This window comes from Danio aesculapii, chromosome 3, assembly GCF_903798145.1.
Source record: "Danio aesculapii chromosome 3, fDanAes4.1, whole genome shotgun sequence".
Lineage (NCBI taxonomy): Eukaryota > Metazoa > Chordata > Actinopteri > Cypriniformes > Danionidae > Danio > Danio aesculapii.
The window spans coordinates 61,994,792-62,020,678 of NC_079437.1; the positions used below are offsets into that span (position 1 = coordinate 61,994,792).

General features: G+C 35.1%; 1 protein-coding gene across 1 annotated transcript in view; it reads left to right on the forward strand.

Annotated features, from left to right (window-relative positions):
- Positions 1 to 1,680: 1,680 nt before the first annotated feature.
- Positions 1,681 to 25,887, forward strand: part of LOC130221807 (retinoic acid-induced protein 1) — a 93,975-nt gene continuing 69,768 nt past the window's right edge. Inside the window, 1 exon segment of the mRNA XM_056454403.1 lies at positions 1,681 to 1,777. The gene's annotated coding sequence lies outside the window, so the exon portion shown is untranslated.

The following is a 25,887-nucleotide window of genomic DNA, read 5'->3' on the forward strand; positions in this document are numbered from 1 at the left end:
GGATGAGTCATCAGGGTTTGTTGTAGATTTAAATGATTAAATTGCCTTAAACTCACTTCACAGTGGTCTCCGGTTGTCTTCATGCAATCTCGATGCTGTCTTGGAAAAATATATATGTATATAAAAGGTCTCAGTTGTGATTTTGTATGATTGATTATCCTATGGCATCCAATTGGATGCAGGTGATGTGGGGGAGGGGCTTTCTCACACTACAGCTCATTTGATTGGGCAAAAAAAATATCTTAAGCCAGGTTTGGCCACAATGTTTGCTAGTGAGATTACAACAATGATCCTTTTCCCTTAATATTAAGTATATCTAAGCTTTTATTATAAATATGAGACTCTTATTTTGAAAATGGGATAAGCTTTAGTACCTTATAAGCCACATAAAATTACTTTTTGGGTGCTTTTTTGCTTGTGTTGACATTTGAAACTGTAAAAACCATCTTGTTTACTTGATTTTTATGCATGTGACACGTGGGGGAGGGGCATTCTCACACTATAGCTCATTTCATTGGGCAAAAAATAATGCATATGCATGAGTGCAGGATGAGTCATCAGGGCCAGTTGTAGATTTAAAATATGAAATAGCCTAAAAGTCTCTTCACACTGGGGTCTCCATTTATCTTCAATGCACTCTCTGTGCTGTCTAGGAAAGAAAAGTAATCGTTGAAATATTCAAAAGGTCTCATTTGTGGTTTTCTTTCTTTCCTATCACATCTAATTGGATGCAGGTGATGTGGGGGAGGGGCCTTCTCACAATATAGCTCATTTTATTGGACAAAAAAACAGCTCAAGCTGTGTTTGGCCTCAGTGTTTCTTAGTGAGATTACAACAATAATCGTTTCCCTTAACTTTAAGTGTGTCTATCATATTTGTGGGACTCTTATTTTGAAAACGGGACAGGCTTTAGCAACATAAAATTACTTTAAAGCACCTCTTTTTTAATTGTGTTGATATTTGAAACTGCTAAAACCGTCTTGTTTACTTGTTTTGCTATTTTTATGCAGGTGACAGGTGGGGGAGGGGCATCCTCACACTATAGCTCATTTGATTGGGCAAAGAAATTGCATATGCATGAGTGCAGGATGAGTCATCGGGGCCTGTTTAGATTTAAAATATGAAATAGTTTAGGGAAAAAATTATTGAAATATTCAAAAGGTCTCATTTGTGATTTTTTTCTATCCTATGGCTCTCTCTTTTCATCAAAAAAAGTGAACTCTTTTAACTCGCGCCTCGTCGATCCGCACCACACACACACACACACACACACACACTGCGCTCTGATGAGAGATTGCTAACCTGTGAGACAGCCTTTGAAGCTGACATATCTCACATATCTCCCCTCCATCTCTCTCTCTCTCTCTCTCTCTCTCTCTCTCTGTCTCTCTCTCTTTCTCTCTCTTCCAGCTTGAGCAGGTGGTCTCCAATCGACTCCCCCCTCCGCAAAAATCAGCATTCGCACACATATGCATTGGGGTCTGCAAACCCACCCTGAGCTAATTCCATTATACATTCAGTCTGGAAGTAAGACAGGACTGCCCTCTAATTGCTTTCTTATCCCCCTGAGCCCCCTTTTTCTCCTCCAAACAGCACCTCAGCCCCCGCCCCGATGCGAACATGGCAGCAAAGGGAAGGAGGAAAGTGAAATAGAGAGAGAGAGAGCGAGAGAGAGAGAGACGTGTCTGCCTGCCTACCACTGACCGGGAATATCTGCCATTTTCCGCGTTGCAGGAGGCTCCAGAGCACCGGGATCCAGGCACAGGCACCGCCGCAGGTACAGGCGCATGTTTCTCCGCATTTAAGGGGCTTAATGTCGGTGCGCACGCGGGGATGGATGGATGGATAGATGGATGGATGAATGCAGGGACTCTAGAGCAGCATGCACGGGGACAGGGGGGCGTGTTGGATAACAGGCTGCCCATGTGTATATTATTTTACCCTTGCACCCAGAGCCTGATCTGAAATCAGTTCGCGTGCTTTTCCCCCTAATATTGCGATGTAAATTAAAGCGCTGATCTCAGATCTGTAGCAACAGATACGTTCTGCTTTTACTAAAGTCGCGTGCTTTACTTTCTGTTTAGCATGAGCTCATACCGTTTAAAAGAAAATAGAAGACGTTCCAAATGGAGAACGTTCGAAAAATGATGTCATAGAAGCCTTTCAAAGGGCAGTTCCAAAATAGAAGCCTTTTTTGAAAATTGTATTCGTTTATTTAAAGGTTCGATCGATATCAAATGTGGTTATTTATTTATTTATTTATTTATTTATTTATTATAATTACTATTCATTCAAAGAGAATATTTTACCTTTGATAAATATTAAGGTCGCTCGTGGGTACGCAGATATAAATATTTGCGCTATATTTGGATTGAAAACAAGACGAAACTTGCGTGTTTGTATCATGCTGTATTATTCATATGCGCAGTGTGTGTGTGTGTGTGTGTGTGTGTGTGTGTGGATGAAAGCGTGTTTATGTGACGTTACACGAGGGAAAACGTTGTGATTCGGAGACACATTCCAGAAAGCCTCGCTCCGCCACAGCTGTATATATAAATGCCAAATCTCAGAGATGATGCCGTTCTCTTGTGTTTCTGAATTAAGCGCGCGGTATGCATATGATTCTTGTTATGATCTCGATTTTAGTCCCATCGCTCGGTCTGCTTGTCAAATATGTGCTGTGTGTGGATGTCATGCAGAATCGCGCGTTTGCCAGACTCGCCATGCGTACTGTGTTTATGTTGGAGACGCATTATGCACATGCGGTGTGTGTGTGCGCGCGCGTGTGTTGCGTCTTATGTGGCTACATGTTATACAATGATGATGAATTTGTGAATGAAATATTTTGGAATGCATCAAGCTGGTAGGTTTGTTTACATGCATTTGGAGGGAATGCATCGTGTTTATTGTGTACGTGTGAGTGTGTGTGTGTTATTTTGCATGCAGCTTGCCCTTGATCATGAAACACAGGGTAAGACAGAGCTCTAACCTATTAAACGCTGCACTGAGACTGCAGTGTCACAGCTGACTGATATTGATGCTCTGGACAGCCCTCTCCGCAAGAATCCATTTAGAGACGTGTGTGTGTGTGCGTGCGTGCGAGTGCGTGTGCGCGTGTGTGCGTGTGTGTGTGTGTGTGTGTGTGTGTGTGTGTGTGTGTGAATGTGTGCGTGTGCGCAGAGGGAGTGTGACTGACAGGCAGATCTCTCTCTCTCTCTCTCTCTCTCTCTCTCTCTCTCTCTCTCTCTCTCTCTCTCTCTCTCTCTCTCTCTCTCTCTCTCTGTGTGTGTGTGTGTGTGTGTGTGTGTGTGCTGGCATGTGTGAGACGGACAGATACGGATTGGTGAGGGGAGAATGAAGGCGGGGGAGAAAAAAAAAGGAGGGATGTGATGAATATGTGAGTGAATTAGAGGGAAGGAAAGAGGAATGAAGATGATACCAACATCTGCAATACGATAGTAGACCCATCTAACAGAAGAAGATGAATATAATATGTATAAATATATATATATATATATATATATATAGAGAGAGAGAGAGAGAGAGAGAGAGAGAGTGTGTGTATATGCAATGGTATTTCCAAGGTTAAGAGCAACACTCTGTATGTAAAACAAAACAAGACATCAGCAGACCTGATCAAGTGTCTCACACACACACACACACACACACACACACACACACACACACACTAGCAGGGGCCGAGCAATATGAGTTGTATTATGGTAAAACATTTTTCATTCATTCATTCGTTTTCTTTTTGGCTTAGTCCCTTTATTAATCCGGGGTCGCCACAGCGGAATGAACCGCCAACTTATCCAGCACATGTTTTACGCAGCCCTTCCAGTTGCAACCCATCACTGGGAAAATGTCAACATTTCTCTTAAGATTAATATTTATTTAACTAATATCAGACTAAATCAGCTGCAAATGCTGCCTAGGGTACAATTGTAAATAAAAACAGGCATATTGTTTGTATTATGTTGATTTATTGTATTCTTTAGGATGTGTTGGCCAAATTGTGCATTGATTATAAATATATAAATTCAGCAATACTCACTAAGATTCTGTTTCTGATTTAATAACTAAATAATAAAAGTGTTATGGCATTTAATAAAAAGAGAAAATCTCACTCAAAAAAAGAAAGAAAACCTGCATTAAACAATTAATCAGTCAATAAGTATTTTTTTATTAATTCTTTATATTTATTTTTATTAAATGTGTCTGTTTATGTTGTGTTAAGCATGTATGTGTAATGTGTACTTGTTAAACATTAAATTAAAAAAAACAATTTGTAAATAAAGCTGCATAAATATGTTAATAAATACATCTTATTTAAATCAAATGTGACTAAATCTTTCTTTGGTGCCATATATGTAAATATATCAGTCATTCATTTTCTTTTCGGCTTAGTCCCTTTATTAATCTGAGGTCGCCACAGTAGAATGAACCGCCAACTTATCCATATATTTTACACAGCGAATGCCCTTCCAGTCCAGCTGCAACCCATCACTGGGAAACATCCACACACACTCATTCACACATACACACACTACAGACAATTTAGCTTAACCAATTCACCTGTACCACATGGGGAAACTCACGCGAACACGAGGAGAACATGCAAACTTCACACAGAAATGCCAACTGACTAAGCCGAGGCTCAAACCAGTAACCTTCTTACTGTGAGGCGAACATGCTAGCCACTGCGCCACCATGTGTATATATATATATGTTTTAAAAGTAATACATATAACAAATAAAGGCCATAAAACTAAGTTTATCTTTTGATTTGCCTCATCAAATTGTAAATCAAAGGTCAGATTATAATAAATTAATGACAAATAACAAGCCTGCCTATAAACTCCAAAACTAAAACTAGCTTTATAATGGCTCTGAAATCTGATTGGCCAAGCCAAAGCTCCTTTAGAATCAGTATACCGATTCACATCAACTGAATGCCTAAAGTGACAGCTTGTGTGGTTACAAGGACAACTTGAAATTTAAAAAAGTACATTACGGAGGTGCCTAATTTCGTTATTTGGAAATGAATTGGATCATTGTTAGATGGACATTGCTAACAAAAATAGAGGAAGATTGACGAATTGACAAAAGCAGGCCAGAAACAAGACATGCACTGATAGCCCCGCCCTAAAGGACTGATAGCTCCACCCTAAATAATTGGTAGCCCTGCCTTAAATGATTGATAGTCCCACCCTAAAGCACTAATAGCTCTGCCCTAAAGCACTGATAGTCCCGCCCTAAAGCTCTAATAGCTCCGCCCTAAAGCACTGATAGTCCCGCCCTAAAGCTCTAATAGCTCCGCCCTAAAGCACTGACAGTCCTATCCTAAAGCACTAATAGCTCTGCCCTAAAGCACTGATAGTCCCGCCCTAAAACACTAGTAGCTCCACCTTAAAGCACTGATAGTCCCGCCCTAAAACACTGATAGTTCCGCCCTAAAACACTAGTAGCTCCACCCTAAGGCACTGATAGTTCCGCCTTAAAGCACTGATAGCTCTGCCCTAAAGGACTGAAAGCTCTGACCTAATTGATTGATAACCCCACCCTAAAAGACTGACAGATTGCACCTCCTCCTTAACACTGATAATGCCACCCTAAAGGTCTAATAGACCCACCCTAAATGACTGATAGCCCTGCCCTAAAGCACTGATAGTTCCAAACTAAAGGACTCATAGCTCCACCCCTAAATCACTGATAGGCCTGCCTTAAAAACTAATAGCTCCACCCTAAAGCACTGACGGCCCCTTCCTAAAAGTCTGATAGCTCCGCCCTAAATAATTGGTAGCCCTGCCTTAAATGATTGATAGTCCCGCCCTAAAGCACTGATAGCTTTGCCCTTAAGCACTGATAGTCCCGCCCTAAAGCTCTAATAGCTCCGCCCTAAAGCACTGATAGTCCCGCCTTAAAGCACTGATAGCTCTGCCCTAAAGGACTGAAAGCTCTGACCTAATTGATTATTAGCCCCGCCCTAAAACACTGACAGATCGCCCCCTCCTTAACACTGATAATGCCGCCCTAAAGGTCTAATAGACCCACCCTAAATGACTGATAGTCCTGCCCTAAAGCACTGATAGTTCCACCCTAAAGGACTCATAGCTCCACCCCTTAATCACTGCTAGCCCTGCCCTAAATACTAATAGCTCCACCCTAAAGCACGGCCCCTTCCTAAAAGTCTGAGAGTTCCACCCTAAATGACTGATAGTCCCGCCCTAAAGGACTAATAACTCCACCCTAAATCCATTCCATGTGACCATTCCAAGTAACTACTATTAGCATGTACAAATAAGAACAGTACGTTATGATTTCATGCCCTCTCCATAACAGCACCATCATCTTGACTTGCGTATAGCGCACGTCACACACTTTCTATTTTTGCATATTTTCTCACACACATGTAAATAGCACAACGCTCTCCTCCATTCACATTATAACCACATCTGACACCTTTCCCCCATCACACCACCTTATGTATATACCCTCAGCATTATATTATATTTTGTCAGCGACTACAAGGGAATGTAGCGTACGGGCTGATGCAATCCACTGAAACTGTCACGCACCTGAGGGTCAGGAGAACAACCATGAAAACACAAGCAGAAACCATCAGAATGCACTGCAAAAATGCTTTTCTTAGAGTATTTTGTCTTGTTTCTAGTCCAAATATCTAAAAATTATTAAATCAAGAAGCATTTTACCCACAAATAGTCTTGTTTTCAGACATATTGAGTCAAAATTAAGTGAGATTTCCCTTAAAACAAGCAGAAAAACAAAACTTGAATCTTGATTTAGGAATATTTGCACTAGAAACAAGACAGAAACCAACACATTTTTTGGTGATTGGAATTAAATAAGATGGAGGAAGGGGGAAAAATAGACATGCATCTGAGGTGAAGATAGAGAAAATGAAGCCCCTCCCCCATTGGCTGTGTTGTAGGTGCGAGAATCTCGAACAAAAATCCGGCACGGCTCAAGAACAGATCCATAAGGTCAGGACAGGGCGAGAGGAGGAATTATTTATCTCCAGATGCTGCTGTCTCTGCGGCACTGCGCTCAGCACTCCTGCTCCCACAGAAATGAATGAACGGAGGAAAGAAATAAACAACCGACTGGACGGGCAGAGGGGTCAGATGTGGAGATCCACAGCATGCGGACGTCTCGCGAATGCACTTGATTCAGACGCATTAATGCACAACTGCAAAATAGCCCGTTTAACTCTTTAACCGCCATTGGGGAGATAATGCAGTAATTAAGAGAATATAATTAAAATATGGTAGGAATGTAAAAGAAACGTAAAATAAACTTATGGTAAATTACTGTATTACTATAACACGTCCGTTAAAATATTACTCGTCAATTAAGAATATAGTTTAAAAATATGGCAGGAATGAAAAAGAAATATAAAAAGAAATGTACGGTAAATTACTGTATTACTGTAACTCGTCACTTAAGAGAATATAATTACAAATATGGCAGAAATGTAAAAGAAACGTAAAAAAACACATGTACGGTAAATTACTGTAACTTGTCAATTAAGAGAATAGAGTTTAAAAATATGGCAGGAATGTAAAAGAAACGTAAAAAGAAATAAACAGTAAATTACTGTATTACTGTAACTCATCAATTAAGAGATAACTCGTCAATTAAGAGAATGTAATAAAAAATATGATAGGAATGTAAAAGAAACGTAAAAGGAAATGTACGGTAAATTACTGTATAACTATAACTCGTCCGTTAAAATATAACTCGTCAATTAAGAATAGAATTTAAAAATATGGTAGGAATGTAAAAGAAACGTAAAAAGAAATGTACGGTAAATTACTGTAAATTAAGAGATAAGTCAATTAAGAGAATATAATTACAAATATGTCAGAAATGTAAAAGAAACGTAAAAAAACACATGTACGGTAAATTACTGTAACTTGTCAATTAAGAGAATAGAGTTTAAAAATATGGCAGGAATGTAAAAGAAACGTAAAAAGAAATAAACAGTAAATTACTGTATTACTGTAACTCATCAATTAAGAGATAACTCGTCAATTAAGAGAATGTAATAAAAAATATGATAGGAATGTAAAAGAAACGTAAAAAGAAATGTACTGTAAATTACTGTATTACTGTAACCCGTCAATTAAGAGATAACAAGTCAATTAAAAGAATATAATAAAAAATATGGTAGAAATGTAAAAGAAATGTAAAAGGAAATGTACGGTAAATTACTGTATTACTGTAACTCATCAATTAAGAGTTAAGTCAATTAAGAGAATATATATAAAATATGGTAGGAATGTAAAAGAAACGTAAAAAGAAATTTACTGTAAATTACTGTATTACTATAACTCATCCGTTAAAATATAACTCGTCAATTAAGAATATAGTTTAAAAATATGGTAGGAATGTAAAAGAAACGTAAAAAATTGAACGGTAAATTTCTGTAACTTGTCAATGAAGAAAATATACTTTAAAAATATGGCAGGAATGTAAAAGAAACGTAACTTAAATTTACGGTAAATTACTGTATTACTGTATCTCGACGATTAAAAGACTATGTTTTCACGATATTGATGTGTTTTTACGGCCTGCTGTGTTTTAGGTACACAGAAAAATACATAAAAATTACAGAAATAAAACGGCAGCTGTGCTTATTAGAATTTAACTGTTAAAAATATTGCAGGAAGTGGAGGAGATAACTTAATTAAGAGACAATGCTTTCACACGTTTTCACGAGTTCATATTGACGAGTTTTATGGCAATTCATATTTTAGGTACACTGTAAAACAAACATAAAATTTACAATAAACTAATGACAACTGAGACAATTAAGAGAGAAAAATTAAAAATGCGGTAGGGATGTTAAATTGAGGCAATAACTCATCAAATAAGAGACAAGGCTTTGTTTTTACAGCAATTTGTATTTTAGGTACACTGTAAAAAAATACACAACATTTATAGCAAACAAATGAAAACAATAAGGAGAATATAGTTTAAAAATATGGTAGAAATGTAAAAGAAACGTAAAAAGAAATGTACGGTATATTACTGTATTACTGTAACTCGTCAATTAGGAGATAACAAGTCAATTAAGAGAATATAATAAAAAAATATGGTAGGAATGTAAAAGAAACGTAAAAAGAAATGTACGGTAAATTACTGTATTACTGTAACTCGTCAATTAAGAGATAACAAGTCAATTAAGAGAATATAATTAAAAATATTGTAGAAATGCAAAAGAAATGTAAAAAAAAAATTCCGGTATATTACTGTATTACTGTAACTCGTCAATTAAGAGATAAGTCAATAACGAGAATATAATTTTAAAATATTGTAGGAAAGTAAAAGGAACACAAAAATTGAGTAAATTACTGTATTTTGTCAATCAAGAGATAAATTGTCAATTAAGAGACAACGCTTTCACAATATTGACCAGTTTTTACAGTAATTCATAGGTTCACTGTAAAAAAATATGTCAAGTTTACAGTAAACAAATTTAATTGTTTAATCTTTCCACCGGCTTGCTTATGTTTTTATCTTGCCTTACCTCAGCAAACTGATCTACCCCATACAATACATACATGTGTGTGTGGACAGTTTGTATGTATATGTGGGGGGTCGGCACTGGTATTATATACCAGTAAAACTATAAAACAATCAAACTGTATTCTTTTTTTATTGAAGAATTATCCCTTAATTGACGATTATATACAATATTCATTCATTTTCTTTTCGACTTAGTCCATTTATTAATCTGGGGTCATCACAGCGGAATGAACCGCCAATTATATTTAATATACAATACATTTTGAAAGTGCACTACTATTAAAAATGCTATTGTCATCATTTTGTCAGAAATGTTATATTTTTTAAACCTACCTGCATTCACCAGTGGTGATAAAGCAAGAACACATGAAGACAGAATAAAGCGCTTACTTTAGTTAGAAATGAAAGCAGAGGCTTGCTTCTTTATTGAGAGATATATATATATGATATAAGCGCATATATTCCTAGCAGAAAACTTTCCGAGGGCCATCATATTTAGGTGAAAATCATCCAAAGAAAGTGTCTTAATAACATAATGCATTTTTGTCAAGCGAATCACAAGCGGATGATGCTAATCAACGGTGCAATGTGTAGGATTGAGGAATCCATTTTGGTTTCGTGCTAAATAAATTCCCTCTCTCTGTAGTATCAGTGTGTGTTAAAGTGTGCATGTGTGTGTTTATGTAAGCCGAATGCGTGTTTTTAATGGGCTCACAGCCTGTTGTTTGTGTGTGTGTTTATGCCGCTGATTTCCACGTGTGTCTGCATACACATCTGCGTGCATTCAGGAGTGTGTGTGTGTGTGTGTGTGACGCATGGCGTTGGTGGTTGAAATGGTTTGGATGTCATCCAGCTCAGCGGAAGGTCATCTAGCGTTTCTCCAAATAGATCCAGCCTTCATTTCCACTCCAGAGCCGCTGTATTTACCAGTCCAGTGGCCCAGAACGCCAGTCCACACACACATGCGCACACAAACACTGCTCACACACCTTCACACTGCAAATAATGCTTTTCTTACATAGTTTTTGTCTTGTTTTTAGTCCAACTGTCTAAAAACACGTAAATCAAGAAGCATTTTCTAGACAAGCAACACATATTGCTTCATTACTGCTTCATATGGATTTATTAATCATTCTTACTGCTCAATCAACGCAAACTATCATCGTTTATTAAAGACACAAACCCCAGCCGCACCTTCAGCACACCTCCTAATTCCTGCAGCACCAGTGTCATAAGTGGTGGATCTGTGGTGGATCTAGATATTCTTCAAGACACTAGTATTCAGCTTAAAGTCACATTTAAAGGCTTGACTAGGTTAATTAGGGTGAAGTCAGGGTAATTTAGGGCAGCGGGCGTCACGGTGACACAGTGGGTAGCACTATCATCTCACAGCAAGAAGGTTGCTGGTTTGAGCCTCAGCTTGGTCAGTGTGTGTTTCTGTGTGGAGTTTGCATGTTCTCCCAGTGTTGGCGTGAGTTTCCTCCGGCTGCTCGGGTATCCCCCACAGTCCAAACACATGCGCTATAGGGGAATTGGGTAAATTAAATTGTCCTTAGTGTATGAGTGTGTACGCAAGAGTGTGTGGGTGTTTCCCAGTGTTGGGTTGCAGCTGGAGGGGCATCCGCTGTGTAAAACATATGCTGGAATGGTTGGCGGTTCATTCCGCTGTGGCGACTTTAATAAAGGGACTAAGCCAAAAAGAAAATGAATGAATGGATATATATATATATATATGGTAAAGCAGAAAGCTGCAGGTTGAAGCCCCCACAGAGTCGCACCCAAAAGCATTTGCATGTGATTTATTTGCGTCCCAATTCTGACTGTATGTGATCCTCCATACCACGTCCCCTCAGGAGAGAGCAGCTGCACAGGCACATTTACCACCAAGCATCAGCACATATCTCTGCCTACTAGAGACAAACACTATCAAGGCCACTTAACAGGTAGCTGCACGGTGGCTGCAAGGGGGATTGTGTGGAATTTGAACGAAATGCTTTTTTTATGTAGAGTTTTTGTCTCGTTTCTAGTACAAATATCTACAAATATATCAAGGAGTATTTTCTAGACATGCAAAAACATTCTTGTTTTCGTGATTCTCTCACCGCATTGGCTGATTAAGGAAAGTTAGGGGAAATTTAGGCAGATTTAAGGAAAAAACTCACTTAATTTCTACTCATTATTTCTGAAAACAAGACAAAATGCTTCTTGATTTTAGAATGTTGCGATATTTGGACAGTAAACAAGACATAAATATCTAAGTAAAGCATTTTTGCAGTGTGAGAGCAGGGTGTGCTTTTTTTTAACCACAATCTTATTTTTAGCACCAACAAATCGTATGTTTTTTTGTTGTTGTTGTTTGTTTTAAGAATAAAATATGCGAGATTAAATTGTGTAAATTTATGATTGTACCATTGTTTGAATATCATTTATCTTTTCCTTAGTTAGCGAAGCTTAAAGTTCAGTATTTAACCTGCACATTCAGCACATACTATCAGAGACATCACGTAAGACCAGCCTTGTGTTTTTAAGACTTTATTCCAGTTGTGATCATTCGTTATGTGTAAATTGTATTAAATAATGCTCATTAATCGCACTTATACCTGTTCCGTAGTGATAAAATACACTCTGTTCTGTTTTCCTGAATTAAACTGTATTATTTTGAGAAGCAACAAGAGCTAATTTGGCATTGTATCTACTGTCAAGTCTGAATTTGAATAATAATTGTAGACGTGTGTCTGTGATCCTGAATTAATTCATACAATAACCCTATATATGTATATGTATATATATATATATATATATATATATATATATATATATATATATATATATATATATTATTATTATTATTATTATTATTATTATTATTATTATATATATATATATATATATGACAGAATATATGATGCTAAATCTTTAATCTTTAAGACCTTTTCACAAAAAGATATTTAGACTAAACACAGTGCTTGGAATAAGTGTTTAAAACATGAAAACGATACAATATTTGATTCTTGTCCAGAAAATGCTTCTTGATTTAAGAGTTTTTTGATATTTAGACTAGAAACAAGACGTAAACTCTAAGTAGGAAAAGCATTTGTTGCAGTGTATATCATTTAGTATTATTTTGAGGATGTTTGCATTTGTTTTACTCAAAAGCGACACACTAGATCTGCACCGTGATGAATCGGACATCTCAGAACCTGCAATGGAAGGATATTTACAGTTAAATTCTGCACTTATTATCTGATCTGTTCATGCCAAGGGATGATGCGTCAATGCCAAAATGAATTGCGGTGCTATTTTTCCCCCTGCTCTCTATGCTGACGTGTTTTCAACATGGCAACCACACTGTTTCCATCTACAGCACCGTCACAACACCAAAAATACACAATTAAAAGCTTCACAAGTGCTTTACTGCAGGCGTAAAAACAACATGAGGATGAGAGAAAAATATCAAGCTGATGGTGGATTTTCCATGGTAACCCAGCTTCAGCGTAACTACCATATCAGTGATCAAAACATTTCACTGATTTTACTTACTCATTTTTCAGTGCACTTAAACAGATAACACAACTGAATCACATGTGAAGTACCTGTTCACTTCTTTTATATGGATATGTTATTTAATATTCAGTAATCAATGTTGAAACGTAATAAGCGCCAACATGGGTTCAATTTATCCGCTATTTAAAATGCTTAGTCATGTTTACAGTGAATTAATCATGCTGGCAACATGTTTATCATGTGTTAAACATGGCTTTAATGTCATAACTATGTTAAAACATGCTAAACATGTTAGAGAAGTGCTGCAAACATGCCACATCAAGCACTCAACATGGTAGCAATATGCTAACATCATGTTAAATGATTATAAAAACATGTAGCAACAGCTAAACAGCATTAGCAATGTGTTTGTGTACCAAAAAACATGCTAATTCATTTTAACAGTTTTATTCGTGCCAGCAACAGTATGTGTCAAATATGGTTATGCGATAATTGTTAAAATATGCTAAACATGCCAGATCAAGCAATAAGCCTGGTTGAAACATCCTAATTTGTGCTAACATCATGTTAAATCGTTGAAATAAACATGTAGCAAAAGCTAAAATGCATTAGCCATGTATTCATGTAAAAAATTTAAGTCATGTTAACTGTGTTAATTCATGCTAGCAACATGTTTATCATGTGATAAACATGGCTTTAATGTCATAACTATGTTAAAACATGCTAAGCATGTTAGAGAAGTGCTGCAAACATGCCAGATCAAGCACTAAACATGGTAGCAATATGCTAATTCATGCTAACATCATGTTAAATAACTGTAAAACATGTAGCAACAGCTAAACTGCATTAGCCATGTGTTTATGTACAAAAACATGCTAATTCATGTTAACAGTGTTTATTCATGCCAGCAACAGTATCATGTGTTAAATATGGTTATTCGATAATTGTTAAAATATGCTAAACATGCCAGATCAAACAGTAAGATGAAACATGTTAATGTATGCTAACATCATGTTAAATCATTATAAAAACATGCAGCAAAAGCTAAAATGCATTAGCCATGTGTTCATGTAAAAAAATCGAAGTCATGGTAACTGTGCTAATTCATGCTAGCAACACGTTCATCATGTGTTTAATGTAATAATTATGTTAAAACATGCAAACATTCATTAACTTAACATGGTAGCAATATGCTAATTCATTCTAACATCATGTTTTAAACATGCAGAAACAACTAAAATGCATTAGCCATGTGGTTTTGGTTGTTTAGTTTAGTTGGTTTTTGTTGTGTTAAGCAGTTAGCAGTGTTAGGTCATGCTAGAGACATGTTTACTGTGTATTAAATATTATTATAATGTGATAACCATGTAAAAATGCTAAGCAAAATGTGTTAACATGTTTTAAACATGCCAGTTCAAGTGTTAAACATGGTTGCAATATGGTAATTCATACTAATAACATATTCAAATATATTTAAAACATATTACCCAACTAGTTATTGGTTCCAACTTGTTAACCATGTTCTATAACACATTAGTAACATGGCACCAACATGCTAATTTAGGCTACTAGCATGTTAAAACATGTTAGCATGTTAGTATAGTATCTGAAAGCATTGCATAGTTCAAAAATCTATCTAAATAATACAAAAATCCTTTTGCTTTTTTCAATAAGAAGCGTTTAGTCCTTGAACATGTTAATAAAGTAAAATTGTTGTTGTTGTTGTTGTTGTTGTTGTTGTTGTTTGCATCATGCTGGATTTCAGAGACGATTTTGATTGTTTTTATCTAGACATATCCATGACTTTTTTTCTGTAGACAATGCAAAACTAATATTGCTGAAGGGGGCTAATAATATTGACCTTAAAATGGCTTAAAAACAAATAAAAACTGCTTTTATTCTAGCTGAAATAAAACAAATAAGACTTTCTCCAGAAGAACAAATATTAGAGGAAATACTGTGAGAAATTCCTCAATCTGTTCAACATCATTTGGGAAATATTTGAAAAACAAAACAAAAAAAAATCACAGGATCGAGGGTAAATAATGTTGACTACTATTGAACTGTAGTTATGAAGGATAGTTTGCACGGCACTTTTAAACTTTTGCGTGTGTGAATGCGGTGGCCAGCAGGACACAATGCCCTCAGCTCTTCACCACTGGCAAAGACAATAGGCTCCAATGATAATGACGCAGGCCTGATGCTGGCACACGCTACAGCAAAACACAGCAGAGAGAGAGAGAGAGACAGAGAGAGCACTGCAGATGAAGAGTCGCCCAACCCACCTCCTGCTCATCTGTGGCAAGCCATTTTAACATTTACTTAAAAAAAAAAAAGCATAGCGTGGAAAGGAAAGGAGGGGAAGCCGTGTTTCAACTCTAAAAACATAGCAACAGCAAAAAATAAGCACTAAACATGGTTGCAACATGCTAACATCGTGTTAAACCATTGTAGAAAAATGTAGCAATAGCTAAAGTACATTAGCCATGTGTTCATGTACAAAACATGTTAATTCTTGTAACAGTGTTTATTCATGGCAACAACATGTTTATCATGTGCTAAACATGGCCATGTGATTACTGTCTGTTAAAGCATGCTAAACAAGTTACCAGATCAAACAAAGGTGATTGCTACATGCTAATTCATGCAGGCATTCTGTTGGACCCTTCTGAAAATGTGTGGCAGTAGCTAAAATGTATTAACCATGTGATCATCAGTGTTAATTCATGCTAGCAACATTTTTTATTATGCATTAAACATAGTACATCATTGTAAAAACATGTAGCAAAAGCTAAAATGCGTTAGCCATCTGTTCATGTAACAAAACATGCTAATTAATTAATGCTAGCAACATGTTTATCATGTGTTAAATATGGTAATGTGATAATAACTGTATGTTAAAACATGCGATGCAAGTCACAAGATCAAGCACTAAACATGGTTGCAACATGCTAATTCATGCAAACACCATGTTAAGTACTTGTAAAAACATGTAGCAACAGCTAAAACGCATTAGCCATGTATTCATGTGACACAAACTTGCTAAACAGTGTTAATTCATGCTAGCGGCATGTTTATCGTGCGTTTAATATGGTTATAATGTAATATCTAAGTTAAAACATATCAAACATGTTAGAAAAATGTAGCAAACATGTCAGATCAAGCACTAAACATGGATGCAACATGCTAAAATCATGTTAAATCATTGTAAAAACATGTATCAACAGCTGAAATGCATTATCCATGTATTCATGTGACACAAACTTGTTAATTCATGTTAACAGTGTTAATTCATGCTAGCAACATGTTTATCATGTGTTTAATATGGTTAAAATGTAATAACTATGTTAAAACATGCTAAACATGTTAGATAAATGTTGTGAACATGCCAGTTCAAGAACTAAACGTGAATGCAACATGCTAATTCTAATATTAATTCATTGTAAAAACACGTAGCAACAGCTAAACTGCATTAGCCATGTGTTCGTGTAACAAAAACATGCTAATTCATGTTAACACTGATAATTCATGTGTGTTAAACAGGTTTATAACGTATTAAAACATGCTAAGCATGTTATTAAAATCCTGTAAACACCAGTTCAAAAACGAAACATGGTAATTCATGCTAAAATTATGTTAAATCGTTGTAGCAGCAGCTAAAATGCATTAGCCACATGTTCATGTACCAAAAAACATGCTAATTCATGCTAACATCATGTTAATTCATTGTAAAAACACATAGCAACAGTTAAACTGCATTAGCCATGTGTTCATGTAACAAAAACATGCTAATTTATGTTAACAGTGATAATTTATGTGTGTTAAACATGGTCATAACATATTAAAACATGCTAAACATGTTAATAAAATCCTGTAAACGCCAGTTCAAAAACTAAACATGCTAATTCATACTAAAATCATGTTAAATCATTGTAGCATCAGCTAAAATGCATTAGCCACGTGTTCGTGTACCAAAGAACATGCTAATTTATGCTAAATACCAGTGTATAACAAATACATATTAACGTAAATACACTAATAAATAAGTACTAGTATAATTAATACTTATGTCGACCTAATGTCTAATAACTACAGAACTAGCTTTTAATTAAATCTACAATATAATTAGGCCTATTAGCGCCATGATAATAGGTATGTGTGAGTTTTATAGATTAAATGCTAACACAGCTTGCCATACTCTGCGTGACTGACGCACGCGTCTGCGGCTCCGTCTGTGTGTGTGTGTGTGTGTATTTGTGTGCGTAATTATGAGCGTGTGTAGGCTGTAGTGTCTGCATCGCCTGGGAAGGCCCATCAGAGCGGACGGCACAAAAGCTGGAGTGACAGAAACACACCCCTCCTCCAGAGAAACACACACACGCACACACACAGGCCACACCGCAGACTGATGCACACTACTTCCATTATTAATGTCAGTCATACTCCGGACACACTTCAGTTTTAGTCTGTCTGGACTCTCACACACACAGACAGAGAGAGAGAGAGAGAGACAGACATGCAAACAGAGCTATTCATTCTCTCTGGACTGTAAACACACGTGTCCTGCTACAGGCAATCATGTTTGAGCACTGCACTGCACAGACACACACACACACACACTGTCCCTGTGCCTTCCTAAAGAGAAGCTGGATGTGCTCCAATATTGCACCGATCAAACTATTCACACTACTTATGCAGCATACGCAGATATGTTGTGCAGGAATAGAGTTTGGGATTCGAAATATGCAAATATCACCTACTATACTAGCATACTGTGAACTGCATACTAACATACTACTCACACTATTCCTGAAGCATGCATATTGTATCTTATAACCAAAATAACCTGCTGTTTGTGTAAGGTTTTTTTCCAGAATCGCATGCTACAAAATATGTAGTATGCAGCAGAGTATGTATACTATTCTTACATATTGTGAATTGTATACTAACACACTACTCAGACTATTCCTGAAGCATGCATATTTACCTCATAACCAAAAAGACATGCTGTTGTTGTCTGTCTTTTTTTAGAATTGCATACTACAAAATATGTAGTAAGCAGCAAAGTACACATACTATACTAACATGCTGCTCATACTATTCCTGCAATATGCATATTGAACCTCATAACCAAAACGACCTGTTTTTGTCAGGGTTTTTTTTTCAGAATCACATACTATAAAATATGTAGTATGCAGCAGAGTACACAAACTATACTAACATGGTGTGAATGTTTACTAACATACTACTCACACTATTCCTGAAGACTGCATTTTGTACTAAAATAATCTGCTGTTTTTGTCTGTTTGTTTTCAGAATTGCATACTACAAAATATTGAATAGACATACTATACAAACATATTGTGAATTGCATACTAACATACTGTTTATGCTATGTCTGAAGTATGCATATTGCACCTCATAATCAAAATAACTTGATGTTTTTTTTCAGGGTTTTTTTTCCAGAATCACATACTTCAAAATATGTAGTATGCAGCAGAGTACACTACTATACTAACATATTGTGAATTGCATACTAACATACTACTCAGACAATTCCTGCAAAATGCATGTTAGACCCCATAACCAAAACGACCTGTTTTTGTCAGGGGGTTTTTTCAGAATCACATACTACAAAATATGTAGTATGCCGTAAAGTACGCATACCATACTAACACAGTGTGAATGCTTACTAACATACTACTCACACTATTCCTTGTACCAAAATGTTCTGCTGTTTTTGTCTGTTTGTTTTCAGAATTGCATACTACAAAATATTGAATACACATACTATACTAACATACTGTGAATTGCATACTAACATACTACTCACACTATTCCTGAAGCATGCATATTGCACCTCATAACCAAAATAACCTTGTTTTTTTCAGGGGTTTTTTTTCGAAATTGCATGCTATAAAATATGTAGTATGCAGCAGAGTACACATGCTATACTAACATACTGTGAATGTTTACTAACATACTACTCACGCTATACCTGAAGTATGCATTTTGCACCTCATAACCAAAATGGCCAGTTGTTTTTGTCAGGGTTTTTTTTTTTCTTTTTCCAGAATTGCATGCTATAAAATATGTAGTATGCAGCAGAGTACACATACTATACTAACATACTGTGAATGTTTACTAACATACTACTCACATTATTCCTGAAGCATATTGCATCTCATAACCAAAATAAATTAATGTTTTTGTCAGGGTTTTTTTCCAGAATCACATACTACAAAATATGTAGTATACAGCAGAGTACATATACTATAGTAACATATTGTGAATTGCATACTAACATTCTACTCACACTATTCCTGCAAAATGCATGTTACACCTCATAACCAAAATGACCTGTTTTTGTCAGGGTTTTTTTCAGAATCACATACTACAAAATATGCAGTATGCCATGGAGTATGCATACTACACTAACATAGTGTGAATGCTTACTAAGATACTACTCACACTATTTCTTTGTACCAAAATGTTCTGCTGTTTTTGTCTGTTTGTTTTCAGAATTGCATACTACAAAATATTAAATACACATACTATACTAACATACTGTGAATTGCATACTAACATGCTACTCACACTATTTCTGCAGTATGCATGTTGTACCCAATGGGAGTTTGTGTGCATGGAACACTAAAATGACCTTCTGTTTTTTGTCAGGTATTATTTTTTAAGAAATGCATGCTATCAGGACACCACTATGAAGTATGGAAATTGAATGTTTTTCTACTAAAAAGTCTAGTATACAACAGAGTACACTGCATAATATTTAATATAATGTCCTAACATTCTACTTACACTATTTTTGTATTGTGCTGCTCCTATTTTTGTAATGTGAATGCCATACTAACATACGGTGAATCGCATACTAACATACTACTCACACTATTTCTGTAGTATGCATGTTGTATCAAATGGGAGTTAGTGTGCATGGAATACCAAAATGATCTGTTTTTGTCAGATATTATTTTTCAGAATTGCATACTAACATAATATTACTAAGTCCAGTATGCAGTATGTATATTGTATATGAATTGAGCTAGTATGGGTGGGATTTAAAAATAAACAGTCCCCTCATACAAATATCTAGTGTACAATAGAGCACACTAAAGTTTCTTTAAATTATATCTTAAGATACTACATTTCTTACAATACTACTATTTCTAATGTGAATGTCATACTAGCATACTACTAACATTGTGATGTTAATACCATACTAACATACTGTGAACTGCATACTAACACACTACTCACGCTATGTCTGCTGCATGCCGTGTGTGTCTTTTGTATGCATGGAATAAAAATATGACCTTGTGTATTTATCAGGAGTTTAAGTGGAATACAGCTTAGTACACAGTCGCTATTTTTCAGTAATTGCATACTAACAAAATTCTGCTGTTATTTCTGCAGTCGTATGTTCTGCATGATGCATGGGATACAAAAATACAAGCTACTACTTTTCCCTAAAAATATCTAGTATACAGTAGAGCATACAATTAATGTTTAAAATAATAACATACTACTAACACAAATTTTGCAGTATGTAGTATGGATACAAGAAGGGAATTTGTATACATTTAATACAAGCTAACTTACTATATTTGCCAGATTTTGTAGAATTAAGAGAGCGCACTATGGCTAGCTAACATACTAACATGCTACTCAAACTAATATGTGTGTATTTATACATATATATATATATATAGTGCATGAGAAGAATTTTAAAATTGGAGAAACTAAATATACTTCCTTATTTGATCAAATGTGTAGTATGCAGTAGTGCACACTGCTGCTATCTTTGTGATGTAAATACCATACTAACATACTGTGAACTGCATACTAACATAATACTCAAACAATATCTGAAGCATGTAATATATATAATGCGCCCGATGGCAGTGTATGTGTACTAAAATACTAACATACTAAAATATTAAAAAGATACTAATTTGTATGCAGCATGCATTTATTGTGCATGAAGGAAACTTGTATGCATGGGATACTAAAACAAGCATACTAACTACTACTCACACTACTTGTATGTGTATATTGTGCATGTAAAGTGTTTGGAAATTTACAAAACTCAAATGTCCAAGTATACAACAGTGCACTTACTATACTAACTTACTGGGAAATGCATACTAGCATACTACTCACGCCACTTACATGCAGTATGTATATTGTACCTGATGGGAAGTGCATCAATGACCAAAAATGACTACAACAGTTGTCATGAATGTGTGTAGTAGACAACAGAGCACATTGTGAATGTTTTCAGAATTGCATACTAAAAATAAAACTACTAAGTATGCAGTGTGTATATATTGTGCATGGAGGTACTTGAATGCTTAGGATAACAAAAAAGCTTCCTACTTTTTTCTCTAGTATACAACAGAACAAGCTGCATAAATTATTACAATAGTATACTAACTAATAGTGTACTAGGCACTCTATTTCTGCAGTATGTAGTATGTCAATTGTGCACAAGGTAGTTTGTATACAAGGAATAGCAAAATAACTTACTAAATTTGCCTAAATGTGTACTATAGATTAAAAAAGAGCACACTACATGTATTGTGAGAATAGCATACTAACTACTACTCACACTACTTGTGTAGTATGTGTATATTGTGCATTAAAAGGGTTTGGAAATTGGAAAACCCAAATATCCAAGTATACAAAAGTGCACATCCTATACTAACATACTGTGAATTGCATACTAACACACTACTCACGCAATTTATGAAGCATGCAGTATGTATAATACACCTGATGGAAATGTGCATCAATTACCAAAAATTACCACAACATTTGTCAGGAATCTGTGTAGTACACAACAGAGCACATTGTCAAGAATTGCATACTAAAATTAAACTACTAAGCATGCAGTATGTATATATTGTGTGTTGGAAAAAATGTAATGCTTGAGATAACCAAACAAGATTCTCTCTCTACAACAGAGCAAACTGCATACATTATTAGAATAGTATACTAACTAATTGTGTACTATTCACTCTATTTCTGGAGCATGCAGTATGTCAATTGCGCACAAAGTTTAGTTTGTATACAAGGATTAGCAAAATAACATACTAAATTTCCCTAAATGTGTATAAATGTGAAATTTTAAAAAAGAGCACGCTACATCTGTTGTGAGAATAGCATACTAACTACTACTCACACTATTTGTGCAGTATATGTATATTGTGCATGAAATTGGTTTGGAAATTGTAAAACCCAAATGTTCTTGTATGCAGCAGCGCATCTTATCGATGGGAATAGTATACTAACATACTGTGAATTGCATACTAACATACTACTCACACCTTTAATGAAGCATGCAGTATGTATAAGAGTGTGCCTCAAATACCAAAAATAACCACAACAGTTATCAGGAAGCTGTGTAGTACACAACAGAGAAGATTGTCAATATTTCCAGAATCACATACTAAAAGGATACTACTAAGTATGGTGTATGTATATTTGCTCCATGGGATACCAAAACAGGCTTATTTTATGATGAGAATACTAAACTAACACACTGTGCAAACTAACAAACTACTCACACGTTCTACAAAGTATGCAGTATGTATGTTGTACCGTATGGGATTGTGCATGAAATATCATAAAGTAACTACACCGATGTAGTACACAACAGAGCACATTGTCCATATTTTCAGAATTGCATACTAAAATAAAACTACTAAGTATGTAGTATGTATAAATTGTGCATGAAGGGAACTTAAATGCATGGCATACCAAAACCAGCTTCTAACTTACTACTCACACTATTTCCACTGTTGCATACTAACATACAGTAATACTAACAAGCATGCAGAATGTACTGCATATATAGTGCATGAAGGGAACTGTGCATGAGATACTAAAACAGACTACTACTTTTTTCCAAAATGTATTCTATACTAACAGAGCACACTGCATTATTTATTAGAATAGTATACTTACACAACAGTGTTATCATATATATATATGTTTGAATAAGAAAATATCATACTATTTTCACTGTTTCTGCAGTATGAAAACAGTTTGTGATGCTAACACTGTACTAACATGCTGTGAATTGCATACTAACATACTATTCACATTGTTCTTGCAGCATGCAGTATATATAGTGTGCATGAAAAACATACTAACATACTATAAATATAACAGAATATTTTGGATAAAGTGAGTACTACTAGATACTGTATTAAGTATAGAAGTTGTATATTTGTTCCCTAAAAAATCTAGTACACAAGAGAGCACACTGCAAAATGTTTAAAATAGTGTCCTTACTTACTACTTACACTATTTTTGCATTGTGCAAAAAAAAACACACAGCTGCTATATTTGTATTGTGAATACCATACAAACATACTGTGAATTGCATACTAACATACTACTCACACTATTACTATAGTATGCATGTTGTACCAAATAGGAGTTAGTGTGCATGGGCACTAAAATAACCTTTTTTTAGACAGGTATTATTTTTATAAGTGCATACTAACATAATAATACTAAATATGTATGTAGTGCATTTAAATTCTGCATGAGTTTATTTTCTTTCGGAATTGCATACTAGCATACTATAAATATTTTTTGCATGGAGTATGCATGGAATACTAATAAAAACCTTATACATTTGTCAAAATATGTTACATTACAGATCACACAATGTAAAGATGCTTAGAATACCATGCTAGCATACTTCTAACACTGTTTCTGTAGTATGCAGTGTACATTTAGAATGGTGGAAACTTAATACTTAACTTGACTTAATACTAATTTACTAAATTATTTTTGTAGTATACAATTGAGCACACTACAGCTATAGTAGGCAGTATACAGTGTGACTATTGTGCATGAAATGGAGTGTGTACTGCAAATATCAAGTACAATAGGTAGTATACAACATTGTTTGTGATGTAGAATGGGTAGTATACAACATTGCACACTACATGAAAACATTGCAGTCCACATAAATGTTTAGAATCACATTACATGTTATTTAAATTATTAGTATGCAGTATGTATAGTTTACAAACCAAGTTTGTATAGATTCAATGAAACTAAGTAAACTTTGATTAGACTGTGCAAAGTTAAAGGGGTTAGATTACTATATCAGGGTACTACTTGCATTATTTCTTGCATACTGTGCATGCAGTTTGAATGCATTGAATACTAACATCACTTATACTAACATACTAACTAATACTAACCTACATTTGCCAGAAGATCTAGTATAAAAAATAGCACATTACATAAATCTTTAGAGTAGCTTGCTAGCATACTAACACTACTATTTCAGCAGTATGTTTACTGCGAACAAAGTGAGTTAGTATGCATGCAATACATAACAAAACATACTAACATGCTTCTGCAGTCTGCAGTATGTATAGTGTGAATGAAGTATTCATATAAGACAGAACAGAACATTTTGACTATACTCAATTGCATACTAACATATTCATACTATTTCTGCAGACTGCATCAAGTTTAATGTGCATGAAGTGAACTAGTATGCATCCTTATATTGTTGCTGATAAGTTTTGCTAACATACTAACTCATACTAATGTGATTTCTAAAGTATGCAAAGACTGATTTAAATTCATCAAATATTGAATGTTATCACGTTGTGCACACTGTGACTATTCTTGGAAGTTGCATACTAATATAAGACACCAATTATTACGCAGTATATACTTAAATGGAGATTGAATTTGTGAAAAATATGAGATATTTAAAAAAAACACACACTGTGATTATTTAGAATTGCATACTAGCATACTACTCAGGCCATAGCTGATGTTTGCAGTAGGAATATTGTGCATGAATAGTTTTAATAAGTACAATGTGACAGTTGCCTACTACATTTGTCAAATATTTGTGTAGTATACAACAGATTTAAATTGCATACTAAATTGCATACTAACATACTACTAAATGTGATGTTTGCAGTATGAATATAAAGTATGAATAGTTTCAATACTTCAAATGCAACAATTTCCAACTATATTTGCCAAATATTTGTGTAGTATACAACAGATTTAAATTGCATACTAAATTGCATACTAACATACTACTAAATGTGATGTTTGCAGTATGAATATTGAGTATAAATAGGTTTCATACATGAAACGCAAAAAATGCCTACTACATTTGCCAAATATTTGTGTAGTATACAACAGATTTAAATTGCATACTAAATTGCATACTAACATACTACTGTCTGTGATGTTTGCAGTATGAATATAAAGTATGAATAGTTTCAATACTTCAAATGCAACAATTTCCAACTATATTTGCCAAATATTTGTGTAGTATACAACAGATTTAAATTGCATACTAAATTGCATACTAACATACTACTAAATGTAACGTTTGCAGTATGAATATTGAGTATGAATAGGTTTAATACATGAAACGCAAAAAAAGCCTACTACATTTGCCACATGTTTGTATAGCACACAACAGATTTAAATTGCATACTAAATGGCATACTAACATAAGGCTCCAATAATATCTGCAGTGTGTTTGTTGTGTGTGGAATACCCTAATCCCCTCCTACACGTACACTACAGCACACTGTGCACACTAATTTTATAATTGCCCACTAGCACACTACACATACTGTGTGTGACTTGCATATGAATGGAGTTTAAACGAGTGTGACTATTCTTGTCTGTGTTTGCATACTAACATCTGATTCAAGTATTTCTCATTTGTGTGCATGGAATACTTAAACATTCAATTAATATGGAGCCACACACATTCATTTTATTTTGTAAACGTGGTATTTTTGACACCGA